A 27,854-nucleotide genomic window follows, 5' to 3' on the forward strand; every position below is an offset into this window, starting at 1 on the left:
ATCAGGGTCTACTGGACAGATGAGCAGGGGTGAGCTGAAGGACCTCAAATGACTTGCCTGCAATCTTTTATGCATGTGATCTCAAGGAAATGCACAGCAACTTGATAGTTTTTTAGTGCTCTTTTTGTCCACTTACTGAGGAAAAGAGGTCAATTCAAAGAAAATGCCTGTGCACTCCAGCCACACATAATGACAAGGAAAACATAGACTGAGGCAGCCTCCTCCTGTGCCCACCTAGAGTGAATCTGCAGCCTTCTCAAATAAAATTGCTAACCTCTGACCAAATAGTGGAAAATAGCTCTTACAGAGAAAATTCTAAAGCTTTCAGCGGCATTCATTCTAATTATAATTCTAAGAGGCTTTGCTGAGTCTAAATCCAACTTCCTATTTTAAATGAAGTATCCCCTCAGGTGATATCTGCTATCTATTTTGTGCTATAGATTACTACAGAAATGTTGTTTGATACCAAGAGCAATCTGATTTCATTTTTACCTGGCTCTACATATATATGTGTGCATATAGGCTGAGTATCCTTTATCTGAAACCCTTGGGGCCAACTGATCTTTAGTATTCGGATATTTTTGGTTTTTGGATCTACCATATATATGGTAGGTCTAGACCTACTTACATTGCAATAGTTTAAACCTAGGCTAACTATAGTCTACAATTACTAGATTGTTTCTCCATTTGCCACCTCTCACATGCCCTACTTCTTACCTGTTAACACTTATTATAACTGTAATATATTACATCACTTTCGTAACATAGAAATTAACTGCTTAGCCATTCAAATAAATGTTCAGTTTTTGGATGTGTTAGATTTTCAGATGTACAGATAAAGGATATTTGACCTATGTATATATTATATATATTATACACACACACATTAAAAAGCACAAAATTATTTCTGTTGTGTCAAGCTAAATTGATAACTTTGATAGCTGTGAGATTATCTTAACTGTGCAAAAAGTACAGAACTTGGTATCTGCTGAACTGCCCTGCCTGAAAACAAATATCAAGGTGCCCAGAATGCTAACATACTTAAACATGGGACTAAGTTCTGCAGTCACACACCAAATGGCATTCACAGGGAGCACTGGACAGAAAATCACATTCTGCAGGCCTGCAATATCCCTGGCACCACTCAGTTGTGCAGCACAATAGTTTAATGTATCCTTGCACTAGGTTGGTACTGTATAATGTGGAGGGGACTGTTATTCTGCAGCACAACTGGAACAACAATACTGAGCCACTTAAGGAGATATTAGAACAGATGACCAAAAACGTGACCAAAGAGGTAAGTTTTAGGAAACACTTTAAAGAAGGAAAGAGAATTAGAGAGGTAGAGAGGTTTAGGGAGGAAATTCCAAAGCTTGGGGTCCAGACAGCTGAAGCCACAGCCGCCAAACTGTAGTGGTGATGTTGGGAATGGCATTAAACAGGAAATTAGAGATGCATATAATAGAGGAACATCTGTAATTATGGGTGACTTTAATCTGTATATAGATTGGGCAAATAAAATTAGTAACAATACCGTAGAGGAGGAATTCCTGGAGTGTATACAGGATGGTTTTCTGAACCAATACATTGAGGAACCAACTGGAGAACAGGCCATTCTAGACTGGGTATTGTGTAATGAGAAAGGAATAATTGGCAATCTAGTTGTGCGAGGTCCGTTGGGGATGAGCGACCATAATATGATAGAATTCTTCCTCAAGATGGAGAGTGACATAGTTGATTCTGAGACTAGGGTCCTGAATCTTAATAAAGGAAACTACGATGGTATGAGGCACGAGTTGGCTGTGATGGATTGGGAAATGTTACTTAAAGGGATGATGGTGGATAGGCAATGGCAAACATTCGAAGAGCGCATGGGTGAACTGCAACAGTTGTTTTTTCCTGTCTGGCGGAAAAGTAAAACAGGAAAGGCGGCCAAACCATGGCTTACAAGGGAAATTAGAGATAGTATTAAATCCAAGGAAGAGGCATACAAATTGGCTAAAAAAAGACAACAGACCTGAGGACTGGGAGCACTTTAGAATTCAGCAAAGGAGGACCAAGGGATTGATTAAGAAGGGGAAAATAGAGTACGAGAGTAAGCTTGCAGGGAACATAAAAACTGACTGTAAAAGTGTCTATAGGTATGTGAAGAGAAAAAGATTGGTGAAGACAAATGTAGGTCCCTTACAGTCAGAAATAGCGGAATTTATAATGGAGAACAAAGAAATGGCTGACCAACTAAATACATACTTTGGTTCTGTCTTCACAAAGGAGGATGCAAATAACTTACCAGAAATGTTGGGGAACACAGGGTTTAGTGAGAGGGAGAAGCTGAAAGAAATCAGTATTAGTAGGGAAATGGTGTTGGGGAAATTGATGGGATTGAAGGCCAATAAATCCCCAGGGCCTGATAATCTACATCCCAGAGTACTTAAGGAAGTGGCCCTAGAAATAATGGATGCATTGGTGGTCATCTTCTGAGATTCTATAGACTCTGGAATAGTTCCTACAGATTGGAGAGTAGCTAATGTAACCCCACTATTTAAAAAGGGAGGGAGAGAGAAAACAGGGAATTATATACCAGTCAGCCTGATGTCGGTAGTGGGGAAAATTCTAGAGTCCATTATAAAAGATTTAATAGCTGAGCACTTGGAAAACAGTGGCAGAATCGGACAGAGTCAGCATGAATTTATGAAAGGGAAATCATGCTTGACAAATCTACTGCAATTTTTCGAGGATGTAACTCGAGGATGTAGAGTTGATGAGGTGGAGCCAGTGGATGTGGTTTATTTGGACTTTCAGAAGGCTTTCAACAAAGTCCTACGTAAGAGATTAGCATTTAAAATTAAAGCAAATGGGATTGGGGGTATTGTATTAAGATGGATAGAAAACTGGTTGGCAGACAGGAAACAAAGAGTAGGAATAAATTTTGGCGTAAAGTGGGTCTTTTTCCAGGTGGCAGGCAGTGACTAGTGGGGTACCACAGGGATCAGTGCTGGAACCTCAGCTATTCACAATATATATTGATGATTTAGATGAGAGAACTAAATGTAATATCTCTAAATTTGCAGATGACACAAAGCTGGGTGGGAGGATGATACATACATGCTTCAGTGTGAGTTGGACAAGCTGAGCGAGTGGGCAAATGCAAGGCAGATGCGGTATAATGTGGATAAATGTGAGGTTATCCACTTGGGTAGCAAAAACATAAAGGCAGATTATTATCTGAATGGCTATAAATTGAGAGAGGGGGATGTGCAACGAGACCTGGGTGTCCTCGTACACCAGTCGCTGAAAGTAAGCATGCAGGTGCAGCAGGTGGTAAAGAAGGCAAATGGTTTGTTGGCCTTCATAGCGAGAGGATTCGAGTACAGGAGCAGGGATGTCTTGCTGCAATTATGCAGGGCCTTGGTGAGACCATACCTGGAATATTGTGTGCAGTTTTGGTCTCCTTATCTGAGGAAGGATGTTCTTGCTATAGAGGGAGTGCAGCGAAAGTTTACCAGACTGATTCCTGGGATGGCGGGACTGACATATGAGGAGAGATTGAGTCGGTTAGGATTATATTCGCTGGAGTTCAGAAGAATGAAGGGGGATCTCATAGAAACCTATAAAATTCTAACAAGACTAGACAGGATAGATGCAAAAAGGATGTTCCCGATGGTGGGGGAGTCCAGAACCAGGGGTCACAGTCTGAGGATACAGGGTAGACCATTTAGGACTGAGATGAGGAGAAATTTCTTCACCCAGAGAGTGGTGAGCCTGTGGAATTCGCTACCACAGAAAGTAGTTGAGGCCAAAACATTGTATGTTTTCAAGAAGGAGTTATATATAGCTCTTGGGGCAAAAGGGATCAAAGGATATGGGGAGAAAGCGGGAGCAGGCTATTGAGTTGAATGATCAGCCATGATCAGAATGAATGGCAGAGCAGGCTTGAAGGGCCGAATGGCCTACTCCTGCTCCTATTTTCTATGCTTCTATGTTTCAATGGTGGAGCAATTAAAATTGGGATGTTCAAGAGGCCAGAACTCGAGGAAGACAAATAACTAGGAGGGTTAATGGGACTGGAGGAGATTACAACAATAGGGAGGGGGAGATAATGAAAGGATTTGAAAACAAGGATGAAAATTTTAAATTTGAAGCATTGCTTAGAGCTATTGTACATCAGTGAACACAGAGGTGATCAGAACTTGATACGAGTTAGGTCATGAAGTAGACCTCAAGTTTATGGAGGGTTGAAGATGGGAGGCCATCCAGGAGTGTTTTGGAATAGTCAAGTCTGGATGTAACAAAGGCATGGATGGGGGTTTCAGCATTACATGGGGTGAGGAAGGGTGGAATTGGCCAATGTTATGCAGATAGAAATAGGCGGCCTAGTAATGGTGCAGATATGTGGTTAAAACATAAAAGCTTATCTCAAGGTCATATAGCCTTTCAGAAGGTTGCCAGGGAGAGGGGCATGGTGGTTTGCTAGGAAACGGAGTTTGTGATGGGAACTGAAGCCAATGGCTTTGCTCTTCCCAATGTTTGGTTGGAGGAAATTTCTGCTCATCCAGTATTGGATGTCAGACAAGCAGACAGTTTGGAGACAGTCTGCAACAAACTATTATGGACAACCTGTGACAATCCCTCATGAAGAGGCTCGGGGCAGGAAGCGGGTGTATTATGGGTTGAGCTGGTTTCCAGTTTATATGCCTGATGATAGAATACTGGAACCAAGTCAGCCCAATGTGACAGACTGCAATGTAACATCTGAGCCTGGCAGCACCCTTGTTCTCCAGGGCACATTTGATGGTTGACTGACCAACGAAGTTCAATAAGCTTCTTGCAGGGTAGATATGAAACTGAGAGCTGGAGCTCTTCTGTTTTGGCTCTAGATAACCCAGCAAGCCAATGCCCTAAAAGATATCATGATCTTCACTGGACAAATAGCAGGAAGTTCACTATGTTCTGCATTGATACACTGTACAATTTTAGCTGGTTAACCCAGCAGCACCCTTAAGCACCCTTGGGGGCGGTGGTGGGGTGGGGGGGGTGGGGGTGGCAAAGTGGAACTCTACTAGAACAGCGGAATCCACCTGTAGTGATCGCCACTTGCAATGCTCATTTAGTTATTATTCGTTCTTTAAACCTCAGTTGCCTCTCCATATTTTGTTTCTGCCTCTAAAAATCTCAAAGCCCTGGGAACTGTTATAAGACTAAGTAACTGTGTAACTGTAGTCTTGTGTGTTTAAGTTTTCTTTGCTTTTGTTAATAAATGTTTCAATTTAATCTTTAAAATCTCCAAAGCTGGTAGTGGAGTCCTTACTTCTGGCCTCAGTGCACAAACCTTCTCGTAATAAATACAAATTGCAAGATCATTGTAATAGCTTGGCCAAGTTTTCCATTGGGATTTGGTCAGCCTGGCGAATGCCACCTGCCATATCATAACACCTCCCATCATTACTTACTTGTGGCCATGGTTGTTCCACAATCCTGGGACTCCAGTGGCTGTCATTCTGGCAGCAGTCACCGCCTCCACGATGACACTGCTAAGCAGATGCTGGGTTCTGATTGGCCAGCAGCACTTGGTAGGAAGGACCTCCGCCCCCGGGGTCCTGATCCTGGGGAAAGGCCCGCCAGTGGACTCTCAGCTGCCTGATTGGCTCATGGTTCAGCAGGCCTTCTCCAAAGGAGATAACATGGTTCTCCAACAAGTAGGCAAGACACTCATTGCCTCCATAAGTTTCTGCCCAATGTCTTGTCTGACCTGATGAATGTAAGTGATCCCATGCAGTGTCTGAAGAAGGGCAGGGGATTTATTCACAGTGTCTTTTGCCAATATTTACCCCTCAATATCACTAAAATCAAATTACGTGATGATCAACGGATTAATGTTTGTCTATTCTTGCTGTGTGCAAATTGGCTTCTGCAACTGCCTACATTACAAATAGTGATTACACTTCAACACGCACTTCTTTGGCTGTAACGCTCTTTGGGACAACTTGAGGTGTTGAAAGGTGCTACATAAATACAAGTCTTCTTTCTTATAGAGGTTCCCGGACTGACCTGGTCAATGTGGGGTAAGTTCACCAATCCTACGATCCCAGTGTGTAGCCACACTCAGAGGGAGAGCAGATTGGAGAAAGAATGCTTGATATTGAAATCCCATCTCCAGCCTTCAAGCACAGTCCCCCACTGGCAATATGGAATTGCTGAATTTACTCCTAGAGTTTCTAAAGAGTCACCGTCTGTTATGACAGAGCAGTTAGTAAAGGCTGTTATTTAAAATCCCAGAGGGAAACTTTAAACAACTGTCATAATTTATATTTTCAATTGGGATGTTGAAATGCAGCTCTAAATTCATGAATAAGACCACCAGTTCTCGAGAGGTTTTTATATCAAACTACATGAGGCATTTATTAATTTACACAAGTTAAGCATATACACAAGACTACAAATTACTATTATCATAGCTTTTTAGCAAATTCCCAAACTATTCTCCATTAAGGCAACAACAACCCATAGACTTTAAGCAGAAACCAGGTAAAGCATTTTCACCTTACAAATTCAAAATGAGGTTACTTTCACTTTGGTTCCCTTTCAGACAGTTGTAGGCTTACAGCTGCTTTGATGTTACATGCCTTCACTTTGCACACACAAAACTGTTTTCTGTTATACCCAGCACTTCTTTTTGAAAATAAATTCTCATTGTATCACCAGACTCTTTGAACTCCTTTCATAGCACCAATTTTATTAGTAATATAAACATATTGCTTGGTCTCTCCTAGCTAGGTACAAGATTTCACTCCCACTCTTGAATGCTCTATTCAACAAAATGCAAATGTACCTCTACCTCTTTTTACATCTCAAAACTACTACACATCAAAGCACCCAAACTAGCTGGCTTTAATCCAATTAAGACACACTCACAGACTAAGCCTCTATTTTAAAAAAATAATTTCCAATAACATTATAGACATTAATATCTTTATGACACCATCACTCAATGGAACAGTCTAATATTGAGCATCGCAATGATATTTCACTTGCATGATGGCCTGAATATGGCAGTAACACTCCACAATATTACCAGGCCAAACGTTTAACACTTCCATACGAAATTCCTCTGTCGGCTTTTTAAAAGAGATATTGGACAAGATAATGCTTCTGCTAAAATAATGGGTAAAGTAATTTGTTAAAATGTCACGTGAAAAAAATCACACCAGATAATTTCCTGCTCAGCACAATACTCCCATTCCTCACACCTATTCATCACATCTTCCAAATTCCCATAGCAACTGGCTCCATTGTTTTTATTTCCTCTAGTGATTCACAGTAGGATTCATTATTCACAGGTAGGCAAGTTGCAATGGACAACAGTTAGGCTTGGCAATGCTGTAAAATACACAGTGTAACCCCTGTTATTCTAGTTGAACATCTCCTGGGGCAGGTAGTGTGAGGCTGCTTTGACTTCACATTGACCAGGGGAGGGTGTATGGCAAACTCTACAGGTAGTTCCAGATGATCAAAATGCTGACCTGTTTAAGCTTCATTTTCACCTTTTTAATTTGCAGCAAAGAGCAGCCTGGGAAACAAAATGGCATTAACATAAAAATGCAGCCAATGTTTAAAACAAAATGAGTGCAGCTCAGTCTGAATTCTTTCATCATATGCTAATGACTCTGCTTCCCCTGACTGGGGAGTGATGTTGACCCAGCAGTACAACTCACTAGTGGTCATAATTGCACTTTGCACTCCTGGCACGGAATCCTTTCAGCTGGGAGGGCTGTTGGAAACTTACAATGGTGGGATTTTATGGTCCCGCCGAAGTCAATGGACTTCTGAACTGCTCGCTGCATTTTACAGCCCCGCCTCCGCTGTGACGGGGTCGTAAAAGTCCGCCCCGAGGGGCATGTGTCGCAGAATTTTACAATCAGGGGTATGAACCAGAAAACCTGATTTGTCAGTGCAACCCATGGTCCACTGTCCACCCCTAAATTCATCTCGGTATTCTAGCTAGGTGCTATTGAATTCCATCACAGTCAGCCTCTTCGTTTCCACCCTCCGCCTAGACAAGGTGGGTCGCAACCAATAAATGATATGTTTTGTCCCCTGCCAGAGTGGGTGTCATTTGGCCTCCCATGTTTACCTGGTCAGGCAGCTATAACACATGTCCACCTGTACAACAATGGGCAGAATTTTATGGTCTCGTCACGGTGGGGGTGGGACCGTAAAATGTGGTGAGCTGTTCAAAAGGGGGAGGTGATGGCATAGGGTGGCATAGTGGTATTGTCACTGGACTAGTAACCCAGAGACCCAGGGTAATGCTCTGGGGACAAGGATTTGAATCTCACCACAGCAGATGGTGAAATTTGAATTCAATGAAAATCTGGAATTAAAAGTCTAATGACGACCATGAAACCATTGCCAATTGTTGTAAAAACTCATTTGATTCACTAATGCCCTTTAGGGAAGGAAATCTGCCATCCTTACCTGTTCTGGCCTACACGTGACTCCAGACCCACAACAATGCGGTTGACTCTGAAATGTCCTCTGAAATGGCCTGGAAAGCCTGTCAGTTATAGCAAATCTCTACAAAGTCTGAAAAAAGGAATGAAACCAGACAGACCACCTGGCATCGATCTAGGCACTGAAAACGACAATGGCAAACTCAGCCCTATCGACCCTGCAAAGTCCTCCTTACTAACATCTGGGGGCCAGGGCCAAAATTGGGAGAGCTGTCCCACAGACTAGTTAAGCAACAGCCTGACATAGTCATACTCACGGAATCATACCTTTCAGATAATATCCCAGGCAGCACCATCACCATCCTGGGTATGCCCTGCCCCACCGACAGAACAGACCCAGCAAGGATGGCCGCACAGTGGTATACAGTCGGAAGGGACTCAACATTGACTCCAGATCCCATGAATTCTCATGGCATCAGGTCAAACATGGGCAAGGAAACCTCCTGCTGATTACCAAGTACCGGCCTCCCTCAGCTGATGCCTCAGTGCCCCTCCATGTTGAGCACTACTTGGAGGAAGCACTGAGGGTGGCAAGGGCGCAGCATATACTCTGGTTGGGGGACTTCAATGAACAGCACCAAAAGTGGCTCAGCAGCACCACAACTGGGTCACTTGGAGCTGTCCAAGTCCTAAAGGATATAGCTGCTAGACTGGGTCTGCAGCAGGTGGTGAGGGAACCAACAAGAGGGAGAAACATACTTGACCTCATCCTCACCTACCTGTCTGCCACAGATGCATCTGTCCATGATAGTATTGGTAGGAGTAACCACTGCACAGTCATTGTGGAGACAAAGTCCTCCTTCATATTGAGGATACCCTCCATCGTGTTGTGTGGCACTGTGTTAAATGGGATAGATTTCAAACAGATCTAGTAACTCAAGACTAGGCATCCATGAGGTGCAGTGGGCCATCAGCAGCAGCAGAATTGTACTCGAACACAATCTGTCACATCATGGCCCAGCATATCCCCCACTTTACCATCACTATCAAACCCGGGGATCAACCCTGGTTCAATGAAGAGTGCAGGAGGGCATGCCAGGAGCAGCACCAGGCAAACCTAAAAATGAGATATCAACCTGGTGAAGCTACAACACAGAACTACTTGCATGCCAAACAGCATAAGCAGCAAGTGATAGACAGAGCTAAGCAATTCCACAACCAACGGATCAGATCTAAACTCTGCAGTCCTGCCACATCCAGTTGTGAATGGTGGTTGTGGTAATCTGATGTGTAATATATTTTTAAGAAGAATGTTATAATGGAAGGTCACATGATCTTAGCATCCAATAGAGGAGTAGTGTGGGCTACCTCAGTGGTCAGTCGTCTATAGTTGGGTTCTGTAGTGTGGAGAAAAGTTTGAATTGAAAGCACACAAGTATAGCTGCTGAATACCTTTGTAAATAAAAAGAATGTGTTCCACCTAAGAAGTGTCTACTGACCTAATCTGTCTATTGTACCAACTCAGCCATCCGAAAGCAAGCATGAAACCCAGATCTATAAACCCCAACAAACTAGTGACAGTGGTGGGCAATTAAACAACTCACTGGAGGAAGAGGCTCCACAAATATCCCCACCCTCAATGATGGGGGAGCCCAGCACATCAGTGCAAAAGATAAGGCTGAAACATTTGCAACAATCTGCAGAAGCGCCAAGTGGATGATCCATCTCGGCCTCCTCCGGAGGTCCCCAGCATCACAGATGCCAGTCTTCAGCCAATTCGATTCACTCCACATGAAATCAAGAGACGGCTAAAGGCACAGGTTAGGGCAAAGGCTATTGGCCCTGACAATATTCCGGCAATAGTACTGAAGGCTTGTGCTCCAGAAATTGCTGCGCCCCTAGCCAAGCTGTTCCAGTGCAGCTACAGCACTGGCATCTACCCGGCTATGTGGAAAATTGTTCAGGTATGTCCTGTACTCAAAAAGCAGGGCAAATCCAACCTGGCCAATTACTGCCCCTTCAGTCTGCTCTCGATCAACAATAATAGGAGTCATCAACAGTGCTACCAAACTGCACTTGCTTAGCAATAACCTGCTCACTGATGCCCAGTTTGGGTTCCGCCACGGCCACTCAGCTCCTGACCTCATTACAACCTTGGTTCAAACATGGACAAAAGAGCTGAACTCCTGAGGTGAGGTGAGAGTGACTGCCCTTGACATCAAGGCTGCATTTGACAGAGTGTGGCACCAAGGAGCCATAGCAAAACTGGAGTCAATGGGAATAAGGAGGAAAACTCTCCAATGGTTGGAGCCATACCGAGCGCAAGGGAAGATGGTTGCGGTTGTTGGAGGTCAGTCATCTCAGTTCCAGGACACCACTGCAGGAGTTCCGCAGGGCAGTGTCCTCAGCCCAACCATCTTCAGCTGCTTCATCAATGACCTTCCTTCCATCATAAGCTCAGAAGTGGGGATGTTCACTGATGATTGCACAATGTTCAGCACCATTCGTGACTTCTCAGATACTGAAGCAGTCCATGTCCAAATGCAGCAAGACCTGGACAATATCCAGGCTTGGGCTGACAAGTGGCAAGTAACATTCATGCCACACAAGTGCCAGGCAATGACTATCTCCAACAAGAGAGAATATAACCATTGCCCCTTGATGTTCAATGGCATTACCATCGCTGAATCCTCCACTATCAACATCCTGGGGTTACCATTGACCAGAAACTGAACTGGACTAGCCATATAACTACTGTGGCTACAAGAGCAGGTCAGAGGCTAAGAATCCTGTAACTTGCCTCCTGACTCCCCAAAGCCTGTCCACCATCTACAAGGCACAAGTCAGGTGTGTGATGGAATACTCTCCACTTGCCTGGATCAGTGCAGCTCCCACAACACTCAAGAAGCCCAACACCATCCAGGACAAAGCAGCCCGCTTGATTGGCACTACATCCACAAACATTTACTCCCTCCACTACCAACACACAGTAGCAGCAGTGTGTACCATGTACAAGATGCACTGCAGGAACTCACCATGGCTCCTTAGACAGCACCGTCCAAACCCACGACCACTACCACCTAGAAGGACAAGGGCAGCAGATAGATGGGAACACCATCACCTGGAAGTTTTCCTCCAAGTCACTCACCATCCTGGCATGGAAATATATCGCCATTCCTTCACTGTCGCTGGATCAAAATCCTGGAACTGCCTTCCTAACAGCACTGTGGGTGTACCTACACCAGAGGCACTACGGTGGCTCAAGAAGGCAGCTCACCACTATCTTCTCAAGGGCAACTAGGGATGGGGAATAAATGCTGGCCCAACCAGCGAAGCCCACATCCCATGAATGAATAAAAAAAAGTCCATTGACTTCGGCAGGACGGTAAAATCCTGCCAGCAGAAAATTCCGCCCAATGCTTCATGAACATGCCCCAGCTGAAAACACTAACCACATTAGATGGGTCTGACATGCTTATCAATTATAGAGGCAAGCCACCAAAATGCTTCATATTTACAGTCTATAAGGAAACAACATCAAGGCTCGCTCAGCAGCATCGTAGCTGCCTAATTTCGGAGGGCCTTTTACAAGAATATGCTACGTTTTGAAAACAACAGCATTAAAATTAATTCTATTCCCAAATCCTTTGGGTGGTAACATGAACTGCTAAAATATGACAACTTTCCTCTCACAGAGATTTCAATTTCTCACCTGGACTCGCTGTGATGGGAGTTTCTGTGATATTCAGAATTTTCAATATGATATCGCAATTGTGCAACTCAGTCACCAGCATGACGAAAGGTCGCCACACTCCAGAAGTAATTCATTCTCATGAAGTGCTTCCAGTGTTTCAACAATATAAGGCATTATACATAAATGCACTTCTTTCTACTAGCTTCAGTGTTCCATTTCTCATGATGTGCAGCATATTGCTGCAATAACAAATGGGAATTTTGTTACATCTTTCAATCAATTGCCTCATGGTGTTAGTGCTGTGAAAATGATCCTAATGGGCTGCAATTCTAAAACCAACCTCATTAGAGCGGAGTGCAGAGCCACATGTTGATTTGCAGCTTGATTTTGCGTGTGTCTGTTTCAGGGAGATTACATAGGGAGCCATTATTCAGAATGGAGGCTCCCAAAGAATAGGGTAGAATTTTAACATGCGGCAGGACAAGTGAGAAAAATGCTGCAAGATAAGCTCTCGTGTGCAAGAAGCTGAGAATGGTAACTTGCTGCAAGGTATACCCAAAAATGTGAAGGTCAGCTGGTATTATCTGGAAAAGGGAAAGGAAAATAAGCATTCTTGAGGGATAGCAATCGGTTCACGGCAATAGTCTGCAATAAATCTTCCAGCGTCTGAACCTCTGATGGAAATGTTCTTATCATTGACCTTTAGTGGTTCAGAAGCATCATTATCAACAATGCTCACAGCTTGCATTAAAGCTCAAGCTTAGAAGTGAAATTTGATCCCTGAGTTGGAGATGAGATTCAATATTTACAAATATAGAAATCATCCAAGATTTCAGGGAAAAGGAATGTAAGACTCAATCTGAAATGTGTGTGCCATTTCCCCTGAATTCCCCAGCATTTGGTGCAGTCCCAGTAAATCGCATAGCCCTCTTGGCTGCAGCTGGATTTTCAAAGTTTTTGCAGGGCCTTTAGCTGACATCTTTTCTGATGTCGTGATACAAGTCAAAATAAGGCTTGTGTCTTGTGGCCTCAACTAAGTCTGTTCAATATGCTTTGACACAAAATGTCTACAGACTCTGTCCCATTGTCCTCATATGCATGTTCTGGGTTAAACTCAAAGTGCCTATTGTAATATACGTAGATGTATACGTATGAACATACAAATTAGGAGCAGGATTAGACCACCCAGCCCCTCGAGCCTGCTCCACCATTAAATAAGATCTAAGACCTTCTACCTGGTCTAAAGGTCCTTTTGTCTTTACTCTGAATATCACTGAAACAACAACTTGAATAAAGTTTCACCAAAGGCCGTACATCTTTATTAAATCGCTAAGCAATAGCACATACTCACAATAATACTGGTGGCTTAGCTTCCCTGCAAGCCAGAGTCCATCTCGGTAGTCAATCCGACGATGAATCCTTCATGCACATCTTCTGAGCAACTGACCAAATCGATCTAACCACTGCAGTCAAGATGGTTCTGTGGACTCTTTCTTTTTACCTTTCTTTGCTATGGCCCTGTGTCATATAAGGTTTTAGCCCATTTAATTGGTTTTCAGTTACATCAGTGTCTTCTCTCTTGTTCTTATGTCCTGGGCCTTGTCATGCTTGAAGGAATAGAACCAGCTATACTGTTATCAATCCCCAGGCTGGTACAGATAGACATCTTTACTGCCTCTAACGAGCACAAAAAGGGGTCTATCTTTCTCACAGGTCGAGGCCAGTTCTCCTGCAGAGTGTAATTCATTTTACAGACCCTGCTAATTCTTGCAGGGCTTTGTCTTGACTAAATTGACCATCATGCTTTATGTTTTAAGCACACAGTGCAGTTCATCTTCGGTCTGCATTCTTCTTTCACCTCGATGTTCCATTTTATCACCATGAGACAGACTCCACACACAGGGTTACACCACAACACATCTAGATTAAATAACATAAAAGAAATAAAGAAACAGCTGCATAGTTAAGATGTGATTACACATTAAAAAGATAAATAAGATGTTGGCTCCCAGCATCTACTCTTAAGTGTATAATTTTGCCTGAGAACATTATTACACTTTTTCTTCAGACTAAGTACAAGATTCACATACTAAATACCTTACAACTACAAGCTGTACTACTACCAGGGCATACAATATCATATTTATGCAGGAGCGTGTTGAAAAATTAGCCCCAACATCCCACAAGATGTTTCCAGGATATCTTTAGGTTTTTGAAAAACCTGATGTTTGACTTGTCACATTTGATAATATGTTTTCCCAGGCCTTGTCCAGCTCCTCTTGTAACCTAGTCAAATGCTCAAGTAGTGGCAGTTATGTCATACTCAAACTTCTCCACATATTATCTCAAAGTCCCTTTAAATCACCCTTAAGATTTTTCCCTTTTTACAATCTGTCTGTACAGTATATTACAACCCTCTGGGTTGGCACACAGTCAAATTGTTTTCAAATTTGGCCAATGCTTCTAGATGATTGTTGTTTTCCCGGGCCTGCTTTCCCAACCAGAAGCCATACTTAGCACACACACCATTCTGGGCTGCCTCGTCAGAGGCATTCCTATCCTCCCCTATGAGTTTATTGATAGGCCCTGGCATGATTCTCCAGTTGTTCTACCACCCTTTTTGGGTGGACAGTCATAATTTGGTCCCATGTTAGCTTAGAGTCTTGGTTGGTATTCCTTCTGGGAGGCCAAATCCAAGCTATTCACTAGTGAGGTACCCCTCAGCAGCATTGGCTAAATCGCTGTTTTATTTCCCTTTGATTTAATCCCATTCCCCACAGACTTGTGGTACTGTCTCCAATCCACCATCCCTGGCTTGGTCCAGCACCTGTTCCAACAGTCACTCATAAATTCTTTATCTTTTTATCACACCAGTTTGGTAATTCTGTCCCTGTTAAGTTCAACATCAACCTCAAAGTGCACAGTATGATACAATATTTCCCAGTAAGTATTAACACTAACCCATTCTTTGGAATCTACAGTTTTCGTAGGGCAATATCTTATTCCCCCATCCCTTGTCTCATTATTGTTTGGCCACTCTTTCTCTATCTCATGAGTGGGGTGATCAGCACAAAAAATTTTCCTACATTTTAGATTTCAGTTTCCTCTTCCCGTAATTTGTATCATATTCCATTGTCCATTGTAACTTGAATGTGATCTCTGAATAATATCAGCGTAGGTTGATGCTCTTTTCTACCTGACTCTCCCCACCTGCAGATCACCTTACTCAATAACATTAAAATAACAACATGCATGGACTTAAGGATTCTCCAGCTCTCCCTTCATGTATATCGATGATGTGGATATTTCTTACTACGTGTACTAACTCCCAGGCCCTGATTTTTCCAATCCAAATTTTTAATCTTCTTACTTTAATTTTGCTCAGTGTGTTTAATTCTACCTTGATTGTTTTAGTGTCAGTTTTTCTATGGAGTATGTGTCAGTGCCTTGATGATCTAAAGGTACTGTCTCACTGTACTGGCCACATTAACCATTTCATGCCATGCTGTTTGTCAAGTAATGTGCAGTGCATTTCTCCAAGTACTTCTCAACCTTTGAACCAGCCCATTTTGAAGTTAGTTACTTCATAAGTAACTCAGGTGCACACGTATGCAGTGTCCCGAATGTCATGCCACACATCCTCCACTCTCATGTAATCTTATCAAAAGGTCTTGGCGTTTTGCTTATTTCTCCACGTGTTGTCCCGATGCCTCAGCTGGTGGCCAGAAGATCAAATTCAGTTCTCTGAAATAAAAACAAAGACAAGGACACAAACATCACCAGGAGGAAACTATCAAGTTACTAGCTTCATCTACACTTTCCTTTCGCTAGAATATACATCAATACTAGATTGAAATATTCAACTGAAATAACCCAATATAGGTTATTCCAATTCCCATTTGGTGCTGTCTTTTCCTGTCTCTATCTTCTACCCTCATTTGCCCCCTCTCATTCAATTTCACACATCCCACTAGTTACTATCCGATCACATTCATGAGCCTGGATAAATGTTACAGTCCAATAAAATATTCTCATAATATCTTTAACACAGAAATCAAATATTTCTGTTTGATCCCAGGCATTAACATGTTTTGCTTGTTTGTTCTTTGATCTTAGATGCCATCATCGTTTTTCAAAAGTAACTTGCCAAATTGCACTGCACTTCTCACATCTTGAAATTGTTCCAAATTCAAATAGCAGTGTTGTTGGGATGACAGATTTCCTTTAATATTTAATTCATCTCTTCCTCAAAATAAACCTTTATTTTATCCATAGAAACCACCTAGACTGCGTGTGTATGTCTTTTTTATTGTTTTCCTATAATCCTTTTAAATTTCAGGTGATTTTTCCTCCAAGTTTTTTGAATACCAACTCGTATGAACTAAAATTAATTCACCAATTCCAATTTCTTATGTCCAGGCTTGGTGGTTTTTGTAAGTCTGATACTCATTGGTCAACGTGTTTACATTAGGTTTCTCATACTCAAGCAATGGGTTAAGGCAAAATTCCTCTTAGTTTTTTTTAACAAAAACACAAAGCATTTAGTACATGGCTATGCTGGGACATTCAAAGTCTGCAGATACATTCTCAAATTCTTGAAGCTACTGCAAATCTTGTTCCACTTGCAGTTACCTGTGGAAAAAAAACACAAAAGATCCATTCTGCTTGGGGCAGAATGGGTGAATTCATCCAAACATATCTGACAATTCAGAAACTTAAGATTTTGTAATGCCTAATATATACAACTATAAATACATTCTCATTCAGCAAAGCAAAAATTGTGATGAGCTTAAGCTGTTAGCAGAAAAGAGTTAATCTCCTGCTAGCTTGGAAAGGGGTGGAGCAAAAGTTCTCAAATGGATGTAATGATGTCACCACCCTTTTTTAAAATTTGTGCTTGAAAAGGAAAAACCTGAGACTCTCCTTTAAGTTGTTTCTTTGCAGTGTCCAATCTCAAAATTTTCCCTTCTCCTTGTGACAATTGCATCAGGAACAAATCATTAAACTTATTAAAGTACCCCGGAATCATGATTATATCCAGTAACCATGACTCCAGATTTATAACTTGAAAAATTTACTTCATTAATTGCATTTCCCTATTGTTAGCTTTCAAAGTTAGGGTGGAATTGTCCCAGAATTGCACTAAGTGCAGTACCCGGCGTGAAAAAAGACCTTTTACCCATTAGCCGCAATGGCAGGTTTTCGCACTGTATTGTCTGCTTCTCACTCATCAATTATGCAGTCACAGGAAACATGCCATCCTGCTGGTGGGCAGCCTCTGAATTACCCACCACACCATTACCTCATCTTTTCCTCACTCCAGGTACCATACCTAAACCGCAGCCGCGCACACAGTTCTCAATGCTTGAAGCCCAGGACTGCTCCAGTGAAGAGATGGCCCTGAAAGCCAAAAAGAGTTAAGTGCCTTTTGGAGGCCCGCCGTGATGTCCTCCACCCCCGCTCTGGCCGCAGGAGGTCCAGCCATCTCACCACTCTAGCTTGATAGGCAGTGCCAACGCTGCACAGAAGAGGTTGGCCATTCAATGCAGAAAGAGAATGAATGATCTCATCCATGCCACCACGGTAAGGGAACCATCTCCTCACTCTAAACTCACACACCCACAAGGCCATCACTCATTGACTGGCATTTCACTCACTGCCAGCTCAAGGGACCATCACCACTCACTCTCACACACACCCTCACATCTCCATCTGGCTTCATCTCCTTTGGAGACTGCCTCCTTAGCCCTCACCATCTTGAAACCACTTGCACAGAGCAACATGTGTCCCCACACACACCCTGGGATGCCCGCCTTCACCAATACAGCTCTAACCCTGCAGCCATTGAAAAGCTACCCCCACCTTACAGCTGGTCTGGCAGGTAGAGACTTACCCATGAGCCTCCCTAAAAGTGATGTGGTGCTGCCTGTGAAGCCTGGCGCTGATGACTGCAAGTGCTGCCCGAAGCAAGGTAGGCAAACAAACCTCAAAGCCCCAAGCAAAGTGCAGCCCGCCAGGTGCACGTCGCTTATGTATAGTTGTGAAACACATCGACGTGCAATCACACCAATGTGCCCAGTTGAACCAGCACCGGGGGATGATTCCGGCAAGCAGGTGTTTATAACGAGATGGTATAAGTATTGGAATTAGGTTCCCGACGTGTGGTGGTGGGAAATGCGGCCTGCCATTGACAGATGGAGCAGACGATCGCAAACCAATTCCACAACAGCATAAAATCGATTTCTGGCCTTCTCGCCATATTGTCCACTCATGCTGCCAAACAAGCCCACCGCCAACGGGAGCGGAAAATTCCGCCCTTAAAATACTGAAACTACGCCAACAAAATCACGATATCAGGAAGGAAAATGTTAAAGTTTGAGGCACACAAACATCATCCACACAAAAAACTGTTTACTCCACACAAACGGAGACAAAAAAAAACACATGCTTTTAAAAAGAAAGAAAACAGGAATGAATTATAGTGGTCTTGCGGTTCTTTCTTCATTTGGGTTTCCAACGACTGTAATTAAAAAAAGCTAAAGAAAAAGTGAATTCTCACAAGAAAACTTTAAACATTCTTACTGCAAAATACAAAGAACCTGTAAGCTTCCACACAAAAGAAAAGCAATCATACAGTTTCTCACAGCCCATAAATTTCAAGCAGTCAAGTTTCAGCATTCTCTCACAGCTACAGGCAGGCTTTTAAAGAGACAGAATACTACAACCTCACAATCACTGAATCAAAATGCAAAAAAAAACACAGAAGCTTCCATCCTCTTTCATTTCTTTATAGCTTAACTTATCTTTTTCCCCATTTAAACCAACTTCCAATCCCTGATGTTATCTGCATTATCCATTCTGTACTGATTCAAAATCTCAAACTCATTCTTACCCAAACACATTACCTCCTGCAAAATCTCTTTTTTTTTAATCTGGGAGAGATGTGATAACACCAAAATCCCACATCCCTCCAGACCATGCTTATAATTCTCACATTTAATCGGTCACTGAGTTCTCACAAGTCCATAATTAAACCTCATATTAAATTGGCATAGACACACTCAACAATCAAGTTCACACTTTCATATTCCAATGAGCCCCTAGCAATATGAACTCCTATAATGAGATAAACTCAAGCTCAAAGTGCCAAAAGTATCCCCAGATCATGAACTCGGGGGCGGGGGATGGGGGCGGGGTGCCAGACACAAAAACAAATTAGGGTTTAAACAAGTTTAAAGTCTCAAACATAATACAAGTATATACACACATTAAACAAACATGAAAAAACACTTAAAACATACCAGACCACAGAGGGTTAATAACCCTTTCGTTTGGCGACGCAAAACCCAGCACTTACAGACACCCAAAGAAATCACATTCGGGCAGGAAAAGATACACAAGCAGATACTTATGCACACACAAATTCGATCTTTCTTTTTTTATCCTTTTCACACAGCATCTTGACTATACTGTGGGCCTACCAACTTAATTTTTACTTTCCCCTAACCATTTCCTTTAACCCCCAACCTTCTTTTATATCTCTGCCTTACTTGTGACGTGATGGGATTTACAGAAACAAATTGTTTTGCTTTATTATCTGACTCCTGAAAACTCCTGTCACATTTCTCAGCACAGTGAAGAGCCCCAACCAAATTGTCTTTACTCTTTTCAGATCTTTTCTCATCCACCATCCTTGGATGACTGCCACTTCTTCGAAAGGGACCCTTTCCCCCTTCTCTAGACACCCCTTGAGCAGTGTCTAAACCTGTTTAATAGACATCTTGTCTACCTCATCCCCCTCCAGAATAACCTGAACCCACCTCTGTTTAAGAAGTAATTTCCCTGCCATGTATTTCGTGATTAACCCATCCATAGTATGTTCTCCCATTCCTTCCGGCTTACAAAGATCATGGCTAATCTGAATGTAACCACAACCCCATTTTCCCGCCTACCCCTGATAACCTTTCACCCCCTTGCTTATCAAGAATCTATCCATCTCTGCTTTAAAAATATTCAAGGACTCTGCTTCCATCACCTTTTGAGGAAGACTCACAACCCTCTGAGAGGAAACATTTTGTCTCATCTCTGTTTTAAATGTTAGATATTTTTAAACTGTGACCGTTAGTACTAGGTTCTCCCGCAAGAGGAATCATCCTTTCCACATTCACCCTGTCAAGACGCCTCAGGATCTTATATGTTTCAATCAAGTCACCTCTTACTCTTCTAAACTTCAGTGGATACAAGCCTAGTCTGTCCAACCTTTACTGATAAGACAACCCACCCATTCCAGATATTAGCCTGGTAAACCTTCTCTGAACCATCTCTGATGCATTTACATCCTCCCTTGAATAAGGAGACCAATACACAGTACTACAGATGTGGTCTCACCAATGCCCTGTATAACTGAAGCGTAATCTCCCTACTCTTGCATTCAGTTCCCATCACAATAAATGATATCATTTTATTCGCTTTACTAATTAATTGCTGTACTTTCAATTCATGTACAAGGACACCCAGGTCCCTCTGTATCTCAGAGTTCTGCAATCTCTCACCATTTAGATAATATGCTTCTCTTTTATCCTCCCTGCCAAAATGGACAATTTCAGATTTGCCCACATATATGTTTAGCAATAACATACGGTGCATTAATCAACCCAGCAGGTTAGAAAAAGATTCCATATAATGGAGTACTGGTGCTCAGCTAGCCATATTAATATGTTAATTGTTAACCAGTTCTTTTGGATTATTCAGCACCTTATGGTAAGGTTTTGCTGCCTTGCATTTTGATAATCTCCAACAATTAAACATAAAATAAAAAGGTTGAGGGAATGTAATATTCTGCATCTTTCCAATGATGTCCTTCAATGATGATTATGTAGATGCTGTCAGCCCAAGAATTCTGCTTAAGGTGCCAGCCAAACATCGAAACTGATGGTGAAGCACAACAGGTCCCCCAAGATAGGAGGTTAACAGTGACTTTTCATAACAACAAACTCTTTGGATATTGGTCAGCCTGCTGCACAGTTCTAGCATTTTTTCTGTTTTATTTCAGATTTTTCAGCCCTCCGGCTGTCTCTTTCCCTTTCTGGTGTGTTCCCGTTGTTTGGTTGCCTTCAGTTGTTACTTTTCTCAGCTTGCTTACTCTTGATTTGTTATTCGCTTTAGCCGGGTATAGCTGAATCGCAGCAGTCAAATGTGTACAGGGGACAGACAAATGTGCAGTGTCACAAACCAAAACACACAGAGTGCAAACTGCTGGAGAGAGTAATGGCATCTTGCTTAAAATTTCAGAGATTTGAAGGGATTATGTACAATTGAACTGATATTTACAAATGGCAATATAGGAACGCTTGCAGGGAAAATGTATAAGTATGTTCAAATTAGTTGTTATTATTAGAACAAGAGGAATGGTGCTCAAACGCCTCGACCTCAATGTCAAGGCAAGGTGCTAGGCAAGGCTGAAAATGGTGGCAGAACCCAGCAAAGCCTAGGGCACAGAGGACCTGGCAAACTTAACAGCCAGATCTTGGTAAAAAAAATTTTTGATTCACTTTTCTGCCCGTGACAGCCAAACCATCAAACTGGCCGTGCGCAGTGGCAAAAAGCTGCAACCGGGCTCCCTTGGGGCATGTCCTCTGCAATCCGGAGCGGTGAGAGAGAGACCACAATCAGGGCTGAAGAAGGCTGGACTTGATGGTCTGGGGAGTGGTCAGGGTGGGGGAGGGGGAAAGTGGGGGGCTTCTACCCTTCCTGCCTCACAGGGAGTCCTGAAGAAGCTGCTTATCTTATGGAGTCAGCAACTCATGCCTTCCTGACACTGCCAAGTTTCCCGACAACTGGTCTTCATTCATTTTCAAATTGAAAACTGAGCAAATAGCAATTAAGTGATGCCAAACACGAGTTTTAAGTGCCTGAAGTTTATCTGCTCAAGATTAATGAATGTGTGGCAATGGAATTTCTTTGCCTGTGTTGAATTTTTTTAATGTATTTCTGTATTGCAGGATACAAACAGCCTTACACAGGGTGCTTTGCAAAGAGGTTTGTGCCATTTTGTGGGTACGGTGACCCACATTTTTGGTTTTAATGGATGTTCACCCAATAATTTTGATGGCTGAAAACTGGATACCAAGTGTCTGGTTTCCAAAGGCTACATGAGAATTCAACTGTAAAATAATTCCTTATGGCTTTGTAGATTGTGCATATGTACATAGGAACTGAGTAGGCAATTCAGTCCCTCGTGCCTGCTCCACTGTCAATCAGTGAAATCCTGGTTGATCTGTGTACTAACTCCAACCAACCTGCCTTGGCTGGCAAAATTCTGTTTGTCCCAGATTTAAAATTATCAATTGAGCTAGCCACTGTTGTATTATCTCTTTATAGACTAATGCAAACAAAGCTGAAGGCATACGTAGAGATTGAACACAGATCCAGGGTGGCCAATTCTCTTGGCATGGAGGACCATACGAGCGAGGGGTGGGTGCTTGTGAGACCATAGGAGAGAGGAGGGAGTGGTGGTGGCAAGGCTGTGGGGACAGGGAAGGAGGGGCTGCCCTGACTTTGGGGGCTACTGCCAAGTCTTCAGGGCGCTGTTCTACTGAGACTGTGGGAGCGCGCCACCGGGAGGATGTACGTATTGCGCATGTATTGAAACAAAAGATCAAAAATATGGGACAAAGCCCTCCCTGGCATCAATCAATCTGGACACAGAATGACTGCTTCAAATATGGCTTGGTACAGTAAAATCTGGATCAGTTGGTCACACTGCATAAATCTTTAATAGAGGCTTTTTCTTACTGATGCTACATGGGTTACTCATTGTGCAGACCAGCAGACTAACTAACTAAGATGGCTGCTGCATTATGTAACATTGCATCACTTCAAGTGGTGACATAATGATTTATGTAATCATATATTGAAATGAGTACATTTTACATATTTTGAAGCACACAATCGCAACAGCATCTATTGCTTATTGTGGGAGAGTTCCATTCTTTGATCATCTTTGCATGAAGAAGTGATTACTAACTTCTCTCCTGAGTGGCCTGGCTCTGAATTTAAGATTCCTTCACCAGCAGAAAAAGATTATTCTCTATCTACTCTGTCCACTCTTTTCAAAATCCAAAAAACATCAATCAAATCACCAATAACCTTCTATAAGACAACTTAATGCAACCTCTCCTCATAATCTATCTCTTGGACCCTTACAACACTTACTTCAAATGCACTCGGGAGCTCCCTCACCCCACTATCATCAAGTCCATCCACCCCCACCCAATTGTCAGACTAACTCACTTCACCACTATCTAATTTTGGACTCAATACATAAAGCTATCTTATTGGAAGGGAATGTTCATTTTTCCTCATCCAGCCCATTGCTGATACTGAGTTCCTCCTTCCTTTAATCAGTGTTTAAAGGCACAATGGGCCCCGTGTACCTATTGCTGGGTCCATGTCACAACAGTTTTGCGTATTTACAGGAAATGGCTCAAAATATTGTGGGTGTTTCTTATACCTTGTTGAAACATTGTATTCTACAATTGTTTTATTCAACCATTCTCAAATTCTATTAATATTTTCTTATTACTTTTGTTGTAATGCCAAAGTTTTCTGGCACCAAAGGTGGCACAGTATTACAGGTATTTAATGCTTTGCACTCTGTGTGCACTTCCAGTTATGTAAGAAATATAAGTCGATAATTAGGTTGGAAGAACAGTTGAATGAACAGTAAAATATAATTTCATTCAAGCATCAAGTTATCTAAAACTCTGCTCCTCTCTGCTTAACACAGGTTACAGGACTATCAGGAGACTGCTCCTCTCTGTTTAACACAGATTACAGGACTAGCCCACAAGCGACTGCTCCTCTCTGGTTAACACAGGTTACAGGACTATCAGGAGACTGCTCCTCTCTGTTTAACACAGGTTATAGGACTAGCCCATAGGAGACTGTTCCTCCCTGTTTAACACAGATTACAAGACTAACAGGAGACTGTTCCTCTCTGTTTAACACTGATTACAGGACTAGCCCACAAGAGATCGCTCCTCTCAGTTTAACATTAATTACAGGACTATCAGGAGACTGCTCCTCTGTTTAACACTGATTGCAGGACTGTCAATAATCTGTTCCTCTCTGTTTAACACAGATTACAGGACTAGGCCACAAAAGTCTGCTCCTCTCTGTTTAACCCAGATTACAGGACTAGCCCATAAAAGTCTTCTCCTCTCTGTTTAACACTGATTACAGGACTGGCCAACAGGAGACTGCTCCTCTCTGTTTAACACAGATTACAGGACTATCAGGAGACTGCTCCTCTCTGTTTAGCATTGATTAAACAACTGGCCCACACAAGTCTGCTCCTCCCCAAAATTGCCACAGTGTCGATGGTTTCATATATTCCTCTAATTTGTGAAAGGAAAATCCAGATTAATATTTCCAGATTGTTTTCTCTTTCCAACCAGTTCAGATTTTTGGGATGTGCATTCTTTTATTTTTAATTCCTCAAATTGACTTTTTAACACCTGGCAAATTATACTTGTTTCATAATTCTAGCAAACATTCGATAGAAATTAGACCATAAGACCATAAGACATAGGAGCAGAAATTAGGCCAATCGGCCCATCGAGTCTTCTCCGCCATTCAATCATGACTGATAAGTTTCTCAACCCCATTCTCCCGCCTTCTCCCCGTAACCTTTGATCCCCTTACCAACCAAGAACCTATCTATCTCGGTCTTAAATACACTCAATGACCTGGCCTCCACAGCCTTCTGTGGCAATGAATTCCATAGATTCTCTGGCTAAAGAAGTTTCTCCTCATCTCTGTTCTAAAAGGTCTTCCCTTTACTCTCAGGCTGTGCCCTCGGGTCCTAGTCTCTCCTACTAATGGAAACATCTTCCCCACGTCCACTCTATCCAGGCCTTTCAGTATTCTGTAAGTTTCAATCAGATACCCCTCATTCTTCTAAACTTCATCGAGTATAGACCCAGAGTCCTCAAACGTTCTTCATATGTTAAGCCTTTCATTCCTGGGATCGTTCTCATGAACCTCCTCTGGACCCTCTCCAGGGCCAGCACATCCTTCCTGAGATACGGGGCCCAAAATTGCTCACAATATTCTAAATGTGGTCTGACCAGAGCCTTATAAAGCCTCAGCAGCACATCCCTGCTTTTATATTCTAGTCCTTTCGAAATAAATGCCAACATTGCATTTGCCTTCCTAACTACCGACTCAACCTGCAAGTTAACCTTAAGAGAATCCTGGACTAGGACTCCCAAGTCCCTTTGCACTCCAGATTTCTGAATTCTCTCCCCATTTAGAAAATAGTCTATACCTCTATTCTTCCTACCAAAGTACATGACCTCACACTTCCCCATGTTGTATTCCATCTGCCACTTCTTTGCCCATTCTCCTAACCTGTCCAAATCCTTCTGCAGCCTCCCCACCTCCTCAATACTACCTGTCCCTCCACCTATCTTTGTATCATTTGCAAACTTAGCCAGCATGCTCTCAGTTCCTTCATCTAGATCATTAATGTAAATTGTGCAACAATTTTGTAAATTACAAGGAAAACAGAATGCTGGTACAATTGAATAACACTTATGTTCAGAATGGGTTTGAGCTGCTAATTCTATCTAAACCCAGGGCAAAGTCCACAGCCAACAAGGAAACAGTAGGTGAGTCAAGGCGAATGAAGAGAGGTCACGGAGAGCAGGACCAAGATGCTAGAAGAGAGAAGAGGGGGAGCAGGGCTCTCACCAGAAGGCTAAATCCACAGAGGATATTTAGTTAGCAATCCTCTTACCTCAGCTTCAGCGATGACCAATGTTTGAGATTTCTGCACTTTATAAAAGAGTGCTTCACTTAAATTTATCAACTGCTGCTCCATCCACAACTGCACTCTCAAAGTAGGACAGGGACAGTACTGCCTATGACTGTTAAGGTGCCTCTTAACTTTTAAGCTTCTGGCTCATTTCAGGCAAATCTGGAAATATAAACAACATTGTGCTGTGTACTGCTGTATTTGGGAGATCACTGAGGCTCTCTAGACAATGATATGCTTTTCCATCACCATCCCTCATGCCAGAAACAAGCAGGAGGAGTAAGAGCAGGGATTGTTGGCTTCCCCATGGTGCAGGGTGCCATTGACTACACAAACATTAAGCATTCATCTCGCCTGAACTCGGCTTCTTTCATGAACCAAAAGGGACTTCAGTCCCTCAGTGTGCAGCTGATGCATGACCACAGGCAGCACTTCATGCAGTAATGTCTGGTTAATGTCTGGTATCCTGGCAGCAGTCATGATTCCTTCATTCTACAGCAGTCCTCTGGGCCTCCTGTAGTTGAACTGTCATGGCAACTCAAAGGCTGGCTGCTGATGACAAGGGAGTTCTGCTCATGATATAGTTTGTGACTCTAATCTGGAACCCATGCATACACCACAGCAGGCCTACAATGGTCGCAATGCTAATTGATCATGATTTTGTTTGGAATAAGAAGTATGCAGGGGTTCTGAATAAGCATCTGTGCAGGGTTAGGGTGGTAGGAGGTTGGTGAAAGAGGGTATGGAGAAAGCGAGTCAAGAAGTATTGAACATAGATAAGAAATAAATCCTTTTTCAAAGCATGCAATGCGTAAGTTATGTCTTTGCAAATTTGTACCTGCATTTTCAAAAATTATATAAACTATAACCCTCTCTGCATAACAGCAAACTAGTGATAATAGTAACATTAAAAACAACACAGTCCTCAGGATTTCAAATCCTAAACTCCTCTGCTTCTCCAATGTAAGTTGTAGTTTTATGGAAATTATTAGCATTTTGAAGGTCTATATTTAAAGACAAGATCATTAGTCAGATTGTACCATTTGTTGCTTTTAAATGGATGGTGGTTACATTCTCAATGCTTTCTTTGCACTTTTATTTACCACTGATCCTAAATTAAACCATCCAATAATACATACAAAGTAATGGACCAAATTAATGAGTTCAACAATTAAAAGTCAATCAATCTGTTTAAAGTACTCTGCATTATATTTAATATTAATAAACAAAGGTGTGTTTACATTGGAATTCCATTGTAAGTGAGCAACATTTTACATGCTACATTTTAATATTTATTGCCTCTTCTCACCTGTAGGCCTATTGGAGGACTGTGTCTCCTGTCAACGCAAGGTGGCAGTCTGCACATGTGCACTGGTGTGCACGGAAATCTACTGATGTCATTCCGCTGCACCCAGACTGCCAGCATCAGTCGCAATTAAGGGCTGCATGGCATGGCGACATCAGAAGGATCGCATATGCATGAATTTCAAAATTCAGTGGTTCCCGGGGACTGTGTCAATAAACATGAGACATCCATAGGGAGTGTTGGGCAGTGATTATGGGGGACCCTATCTGCTCCTCCTCACCCGCCGACAGGGTACAGCTTTCACAGTGAAACCCAACGATTTACTATCACTCCATCTTCCACAGGCGGTGGTATAGTGGTATTAACAATGGACTAGTGTTCCAGAGACCCAAGGGGTAATTCTCTGAGGACCTGGGTTCAAATCCCACCATGGCAGATGGTAAAATTTGAATCCTATAAAAAACTGGAATTAAAAGTCTGATGATGACCATGAAACCACTGCTGATTGTCATAAAAACCCATCTAATTCGCTAATGTCCTTTAGAGAAGGAAATCTGCTGTCCTTACCTGGTCTGGCCTACATGT

The sequence above is a fragment of the Cetorhinus maximus genome, chromosome 12 (assembly GCF_964194155.1).
Source record: "Cetorhinus maximus chromosome 12, sCetMax3.hap1.1, whole genome shotgun sequence".
NCBI lineage: Eukaryota > Metazoa > Chordata > Chondrichthyes > Lamniformes > Cetorhinidae > Cetorhinus > Cetorhinus maximus.